The following is a 7,689-nucleotide window of genomic DNA, read 5'->3' as shown; positions in this document are numbered from 1 at the left end:
GCCAGAACAACAGAAACACATGTGTTGCAATCTGTAGGTAACCAATTACTATATTAACTATAGACACATTATATTTCTGTTTATTATTTTTTTTCACAATGTGATAAAGGTACAAAATAATGTACGGTCAACGAAGTACTGTACCAGATGCATATATTTACAAACAGAAAGAAAAATAAAATTTGTGGAAAATCAAAAGATTTACATGAAGTAGCCAATAACTGTTTGTAACATACTGACTAGATATCTGTTACATGTACTATGTATACCATGGTGGCAAAACAATACATTTTTTACAGACAACAGTAGAGTAATCCTAACACAATGGATATTGTTCATGGGCAAGTCAAAGCTATTTGATTTTGCCATCTTAAATGGGAAATAAGAGTAAAAAATAGGCCTGTTTTGCCAATATTAGAATTAAACCCTAGTCTATATTAAAGCATATTGCAGTTAGTAAACAACGACCTTCACAAATATGGAAAAAAATAGTCAAAAGAAACTATTTGCTGATTACTTTATGTTGATTCAACAGTAAGTACATGTATTGGACCAGAACATTTTACATGAATTTTTACTCTATTCTCAAGACTCTCTGAACTTACAATGAAAAGAGCAAAGCAAAAATTGCATGGTCACATTCAATTTATGAGTGATTTATGTATTAAACACAACATTCAGTGTAATTTAAACATTATGGGTTCCTTTTTGTGAGACAAGCTCACAGAAACATGCATGGTAATGTACAAAATGTATGAAGAAAGTATCATATGCGACAGTTTTGCATTAGGCTTGGAATATTCTGGTAATCAAAGGCCTTTAGATGTTGTTTTTTATATATATTAGATTGAGTGAAATGTTATTGAGTACCTGCTAAACAATGGGCTATATGCAGTGTACTTTTGTTGCATAATCTATTTCATGGAAAAATCTTATTCACTCTGAAATACTTATCATTATAAATCACTAACACTATAATAACCATTTTTATGGCATGACCTGCTCCAGTACTCCTTCGGCAGCAACATCAGTCTGTAATTTTCAAATGAATGGTTAAAGTGCATGAAGGTAAATCACAAATTAGATAGGGCTGCACACTAACCCATTTTTTCTTCTGGTCGGACTGGTCTGTCAGACCAGTAGGTACCCAGTTTTTCCATCTTTTACTGGTTCATTCCTTTAAAAAATTACTGGTCCGACAGTAATTTTTACTTGTCCTGGAGACCATCGGACCAGTGCCAGTGTGCAGCATTGAATTAAATCATTAAATTAAAAAAATATGATATGACATAGATACAGTAGACCATGAAACCGATTTTGAAAGAAGACAGGATATACATCATAGCTTTGTCAAGAAAATTGACAAAAGGTTTAGGAACTAACCGAAGTGAATTGAACATTGTATGTCTATGAGGTCTTAGGTCGTAACAATGTATATCATATTGTTGTCTAAATTGCAGGCTGTGTGTCCATTAATCTGTAATCAAAATGCATGAAGATGCAGATGATAACTTTAAGTTACAAGATTAGGATTGTAAACACCAGCTGACAAAAATGATAGGAAACTACATTGTAGTATTGCAATGTGAACGCAAGGTGATAAGAAGCTGAAATACTCAGTCTTGGCCAAAATAGGAGGGTATTTCATACAACAAGCCACCTTCTCTGCTCTACGTGTATGTCCCACAAGTAAGCAAGTAATCAATATCTGTCCTTGTAAAGACACATTGCCTAAACAATGTTCTCAGAATTTTGATATATGACCATTCCCTACTGTTGGTGGTTTTCATACATTCCACAGTATCAACTTCAAACCACGCTTTCCGTTCAGCCTAACTTGTTTGTGTGCACACATACATGGACAGAATTTGTTTATTTAATAAATAATTAAAATTGTATTGAATATTAATTATAAACCTACTTATACAAGAGGATTAGACACAGAAATGTATTCCTTAAACATATAAGCTCAATAGGATTGTTTTCAATGGGTTCCAGAGCACAGTAAGAAGTCAACATGAAAAGTGTTTCGGACGTACATAAAAGTTGTTTCGGACGTACATAAAAAAGTGTACGTCCGAACACATATTTTTTCATTAATTAGAGATAATTACAAAATTCTAAAGTTACACTTTTGAAAAGCAACAAAAACTTGCTTTGCACTGAGATTTTGTAGTTTACTAGCATTCAAGTTTTTATGTAAGATTAAAAAAAGGTGTTTTTTTGTTTCGGACGTACATTGAAATAATGCATAAAATAAGAGTAAAGAAGACAACATAAATTGTCACTCTCACATTCTCTACCCTATGGATATGGAAAAAGTGATTCATTACCTTCATATTTAATGATGTAGTGAGTTGAAAAGTTTTCTTTTCCTTCACAAAAAATATCAAATGAAATAGTGGATTATAAAAGTGGTTCCAGAGCAGTTGTTAAATGGCTTCATTGAAATCACTCCTGTGACCTTGACCTTGGTTAAGTGCATTTCTAATTTACATTTTTGAACAGTAAAAACAATTCCCATCAAAATGATATATAATTTGTGCTGATAATTTCATTTTGAAAAATTGACCCTCTGGTTGACAAATTTATGGAATTGCCCATCAGAAAGCGCATAATCGGATTGAATCCGATTCTCCACCTGAATGCAGGTGTGACCGGATGTCTGGAAAGTTGGCTGGTGCATTGTGGGCCCTAGCCCGGGTCAAGCATCTACTGATGATGTGGATGCGATCACCGATTGAATGAAACTGAGTACAGGGCCTGCCGGCCCTGGGCCGGCCCGGCGCCGGCCTAGTGTGGGTACAAGTACAACATACAAGTTACAACCGGCTGCTGGACGAATTTGTTTTCATCTAACTTAACGTTAGGGCTCCTACTCTAACGTTAGCTCTTCACAGCGTTTATATGGATTAGAAACTAGTTTTCTACCAATTCTTTGGTTCGTCAATTTTTCACGGATTTTAAGATTGGATTTTTGTAACTGGATTATCACATGTGACGAGACAACATGAGTTCACAGAGACACAGCTTCTGTCGCGTCTGAGTTCTGTAAGTTCTATCTCTAGATTCTAACTAGTTCTAACAAGTTAGAGTAGGGTCCTAGAAGTAGTTTTCTAGAACCTCTAGGCCCTACTCAACTGTTGGGCTAGGCCCTACGTTAGGCATATTTCTAGTCTAACATTTAACGTTAACAAGTTAAGATAAGAAATTATTTCAGATTAGGGCCTAGGCCTAACGGTAGTTAGATCCCTCTACACGTTTTATGTGTAACGTTATAACGTTTGATAGATCTAGGCCTATATCTAACAATTGTTAGATGATCCCATAAATAAATCCCAATTTTATTTGAAAACATCACTTTCGCCGTGAAACAAATATCTCCATTGTTACAAGGGGGGTTCTAAGAAACATTCCATAGGCTCTAGCTTACTACTTTTTAACATTTTTTTTCTTCTATTTTTCTTGAGATTACTTGGGAACGCCCACAAAAAAATCCTTCAAAACTAACATATGTTAATCAATAGTTTTAACGTTAACGTTAACAGTTAGAACTAGATCCAGTCTAAGTATTATTCTGATATAAATATTCTTGAGATGACATCATCTGTCAATCATTGCTGAAGTACAGAAAATGAGAAATGTTTAACAAAAGACATTTGGAATGCACCTTCCTTTCGACTCAGCATAACTTAGATTAGAAGTTGCATGTTTCTATCATATAATATCATTGGGACTAAAAAAAAACATGGCGAGGGAAGGTGTAACTGTTATTCTAAATCTAGGGCCTAATGTATTATTTTTGTTAAATATTTCAGTACTTTAGTCTTTACCAATGACTGACAGATGAGGTCATCTCTAGAATAATATTGATTAGAAATGTCTTAAAGTAAATCTAGCTGTTAGCCCGTTAGAACTAACATGTAAGTTTGAAATGTGTGTGTGTGTGTGTGTGTGTGTGTTTTGTGGGCGTTGCCAAGTAGAACTCTAGAGTCTAATCTGAAGAATAAAAAAGAAGAAGTCGTTAAAAATAAATGGAATGTTTATAACGTTAGAATATTCGTTTCACCAATAAAGTGATGTTGAGAACTTGAGGGTATTTTAAATCAACACAAATCAACATGCATTTGAATTTCAGGGCCCCTTTAAATTAGGCCCTAGCTGAACCACTCTAACTTAACAAATTAAAATGTTCAGTTGTCTAACTGTTAAGAGTATTAAACACAAACGGCCTAACGTTACAACTAAACTAAGCCTAGGATCGACTGTGTGTCATTGGATTTAGGCCTATAAGTAACGTTAGAACAAAGGCCTAACGTTACAACTGTGTTAGACCTCTTTCTTCGGGCAGGTAGGATTTAAATTCAGGTAGAAACTCGGGTCTATGGAACATCTACTACACTAGAACTGTAACGTTAACGTTAGTTAGGTATTCCAAGTCAACGTTAGATTTTAGAATAGAAGTACCCGAAGTAGCTGTTGCTAGGATGCCTCACAAAACAGTTAACGGTTATCGTATAGCGTTGATTTTAAAGTTTGTTAGTTAGGCACCCTGCCTCTAAATCTAACGTTCGTTAACTAGACATCTAACGTTACACCCCAAGTGGACTCACTTTTTTCCGTTATTGGATTGACAAAATGTACTTTAAATGTTTCGATAAATCAATGTTTTTTAATTTCCTTTCATTTTCGGACTAACGAAACGTCGTATTTTTATAGGCCCTACCAAGATCCATATTTGATTCTTTGTCGGATTAACAAACTATAAAAGACCCTAGTAACGAACCTCTAACACAGAATAATGACAAAAAGTTCGCAAAAAAAAACCAAAAAACCCTAGGCCTAACACTAGTTTGCTAGTGCTAGACTTGATTAGAGTTTGTCTTTTCCGAACTAAAAAGTATTACTAATTAGGCCTAGAATATCTATTTAGACCCCAATGTGCATCTCACACGTATTGTTAGCGCTAGTAACCGTTAGTAGTATAGTATTGTCAATAATAGAATGTAACAAGTTAGTCGTACTCGTACTAAGTCGTAAAACTAGCGATAGGTTCTAGACTGAGTAGGCGCCTAGGCCTAGTCTACTACTAGATCTAGCTCGAATCTAACGTTAACTGTTACTAGTGTTAGTTGCCTTGGTTTTAAAATCACAGCGCAACCGTGTTAAAATAACACCCCTGCCCCTGTTCGTGTGTCTTTTCTTTATGCTAAAATTCAGAGTATTTTCTTTATAAGTTTGTCAAATCTGAGGCAAATTGTGACTAGTAACGTTAGAACCTGATACTCGGCCGTGTTGGAGACACCCAACTAACGTAGATGAGTCGTTAGATAAATAGCTGCAGCATGCGCAATGCATGCAAAACATAAAAGTCATGGCCACATTACCGTACACGTGTGTGTCAAACTGGTGATTGTCTTCCGGGTCAGTATCGGATTATTGAACCTGGCGTGTTTCTACAGCGCTGACACTGGAAACTACCCCGGAAAGAACTACCTCATTAGACGGTTAAGTTAAGCGGAATCGGTATCGGAATCTGCATCGGAAAGAAACCGTTACTGGTGTGTTTCTACAGCCCCCTCTATCGGATACAATCCGATAGACCCGGAATTTGGGGTTCTGTAGAAACACGCTGTATGGCTGCGCCCATGCCAAAAATACACATAGCGCGTCACAGAATCGGTCAATAGATGGCGGCTTCGAACGCGTGGGGTGTCATTTTTTCCGCACTCAGTTGCCCGGCTGCGTTTTTTTTAAAGACGGCACAGATTGGGGCATGTCGCGTGTTAAACCTATGGGAAAAACGTTGGGTTAGGGTTTTTGGTTATGGTTATTGTTAGGGTTAGGGTTAGAGTTGGGGTTAGGGTTAGGGTTAGGGTTAGGGTTAGGGTTTGATGGTTAGGGTTAGGATTAGGATTAGGGTTAGGTTTAGGGATAGGGTCCCCGATAGATTTTTAGTTACGGCTCATATCGACCGACCACCCCGCCCTCTATTGACAATACGTATAAAGCGTACTTAAACGCGTTTTTTCGACAAACTGCTGTTTTTTTCTAGTCGTAATTTTTTCCCCAATAATATTTCAATATATTTTGAATCCTTCGATATTACTTTTGAAGGACTGTTTGATGAATTTGACTTGATTTTCATTAGGAAACTTTTCATCGTAATTGAAATAAATTAGATGAGTCGGTTTGTTTTTTCACATTCATTTCTCGTTTCTGCATCAACTCGTACGGTCGTAGCGGGCGACAAAATGTTTATGTCATGTGTATGTGTAACGTGTGTGCACGATTGTACAAGCGGCGGTGACAATTTTGCGGTCAAAATCGTCAAATTTATTACGGAAGTGTAACGGTATTTGATCGTGACCATGTACCAATTTGGGGTGGCGATCTTAAAAGATTTGCCCTATCTGCCACCAAACAGTAACAAGGCTAGATCTCCGTAACGGTAGCTCATTCAATCAATCTCATCAAATATCACTCATTCGAAGGTAATGCTGCCACCAGGTTTGTTCAGGTAAACCACGCCTTGCCAACAACATAACTTCCTTATTTGTCAGCAGAACTACAGAGAGAGAGAGGGAGATTAGCTAGAATCTGTTCATAACAAACACTGACCAATCGGAAAGTTCCTTTTATAAGTGCCTAATCGACCCTGAATGCCACTATCATACTGAATGTGCAATTGGTTGAAAGTGCGTACATGTAAATGAGCTAACTGACTTGTTGACCGCCAAACAGTCATACTAAGCCATTGCTACTAGCACCTCAATGCAGTGAGTCTCGTGATTTTGCACTGAAATCTCCTGTTTCAACAAGACTTCTATGCCAAGTTTCTAACAATCTCATCATTCAAGCATTCAGCATAATATAGGTGAGTTGATAATTCGATATTTAGTGTCTTTGTGCATAATCGTGACTGTCAGAATAGCTAGTGTTGATATTTAAATACCACGAGTCAGCTGTGCACGTTTCAGTCATTGCACCACAACACTCCATACAGCGACAATTTCTCCACACGTGTTTCCAGCACACACACAGTCAAACTGGCATGCTAAGCATTCTCAACCACTCTCGAGCATAAGTTCAACAGGCCTAACTGTCATGTACATTTCACTTGTAAATTGCGGCACACACATTCTGGCATTCCTACAGTGTATCCTAACTACTAGTAATCCCTTCTCTCTCAGTAACAAAGTTCTTATCAAACTGATTACTAGTACTTAAACTGGCTCGAGCGTCGATGACGGGTTCGTTTGTCCACAGTATATGGACGTGGTCGTGGGATGATGGTCTTGTTTTACTGCTACTCTTAAATTATTTCACACATCACAACTGCAACTACAGATTACTAAACAGACTTTCAGTCATTCGTCACACAACACTTGACTTTCTTCGTAACTTAGTCTGTACAAGCAGGAATTGAATTCACAACAACACTGAACGTTTAATTCTAAACTTCTATGTACATTGTCGCAAAGTGTGATTACATGTAATACTCTGACGGTCTGTACACTTTACAGTATTGTACAGTTCAAACATTTACACACGGATTGTTTCCATTTTAGAAAACCTAGTATTGATACTTATACTCTGTGCCCCAATTCTTATATTATTACCTTTTAGGAGAAGTATGAGTGCATTTCTTTACTTACATACTAACTTACTAAATCACCTTCAGTTTCT

Source organism: Diadema setosum, chromosome 12 (assembly GCF_964275005.1).
Source record: "Diadema setosum chromosome 12, eeDiaSeto1, whole genome shotgun sequence".
Classification (NCBI taxonomy): domain Eukaryota; kingdom Metazoa; phylum Echinodermata; class Echinoidea; order Diadematoida; family Diadematidae; genus Diadema; species Diadema setosum.
This window is presented reverse-complemented; position numbering follows the sequence as displayed.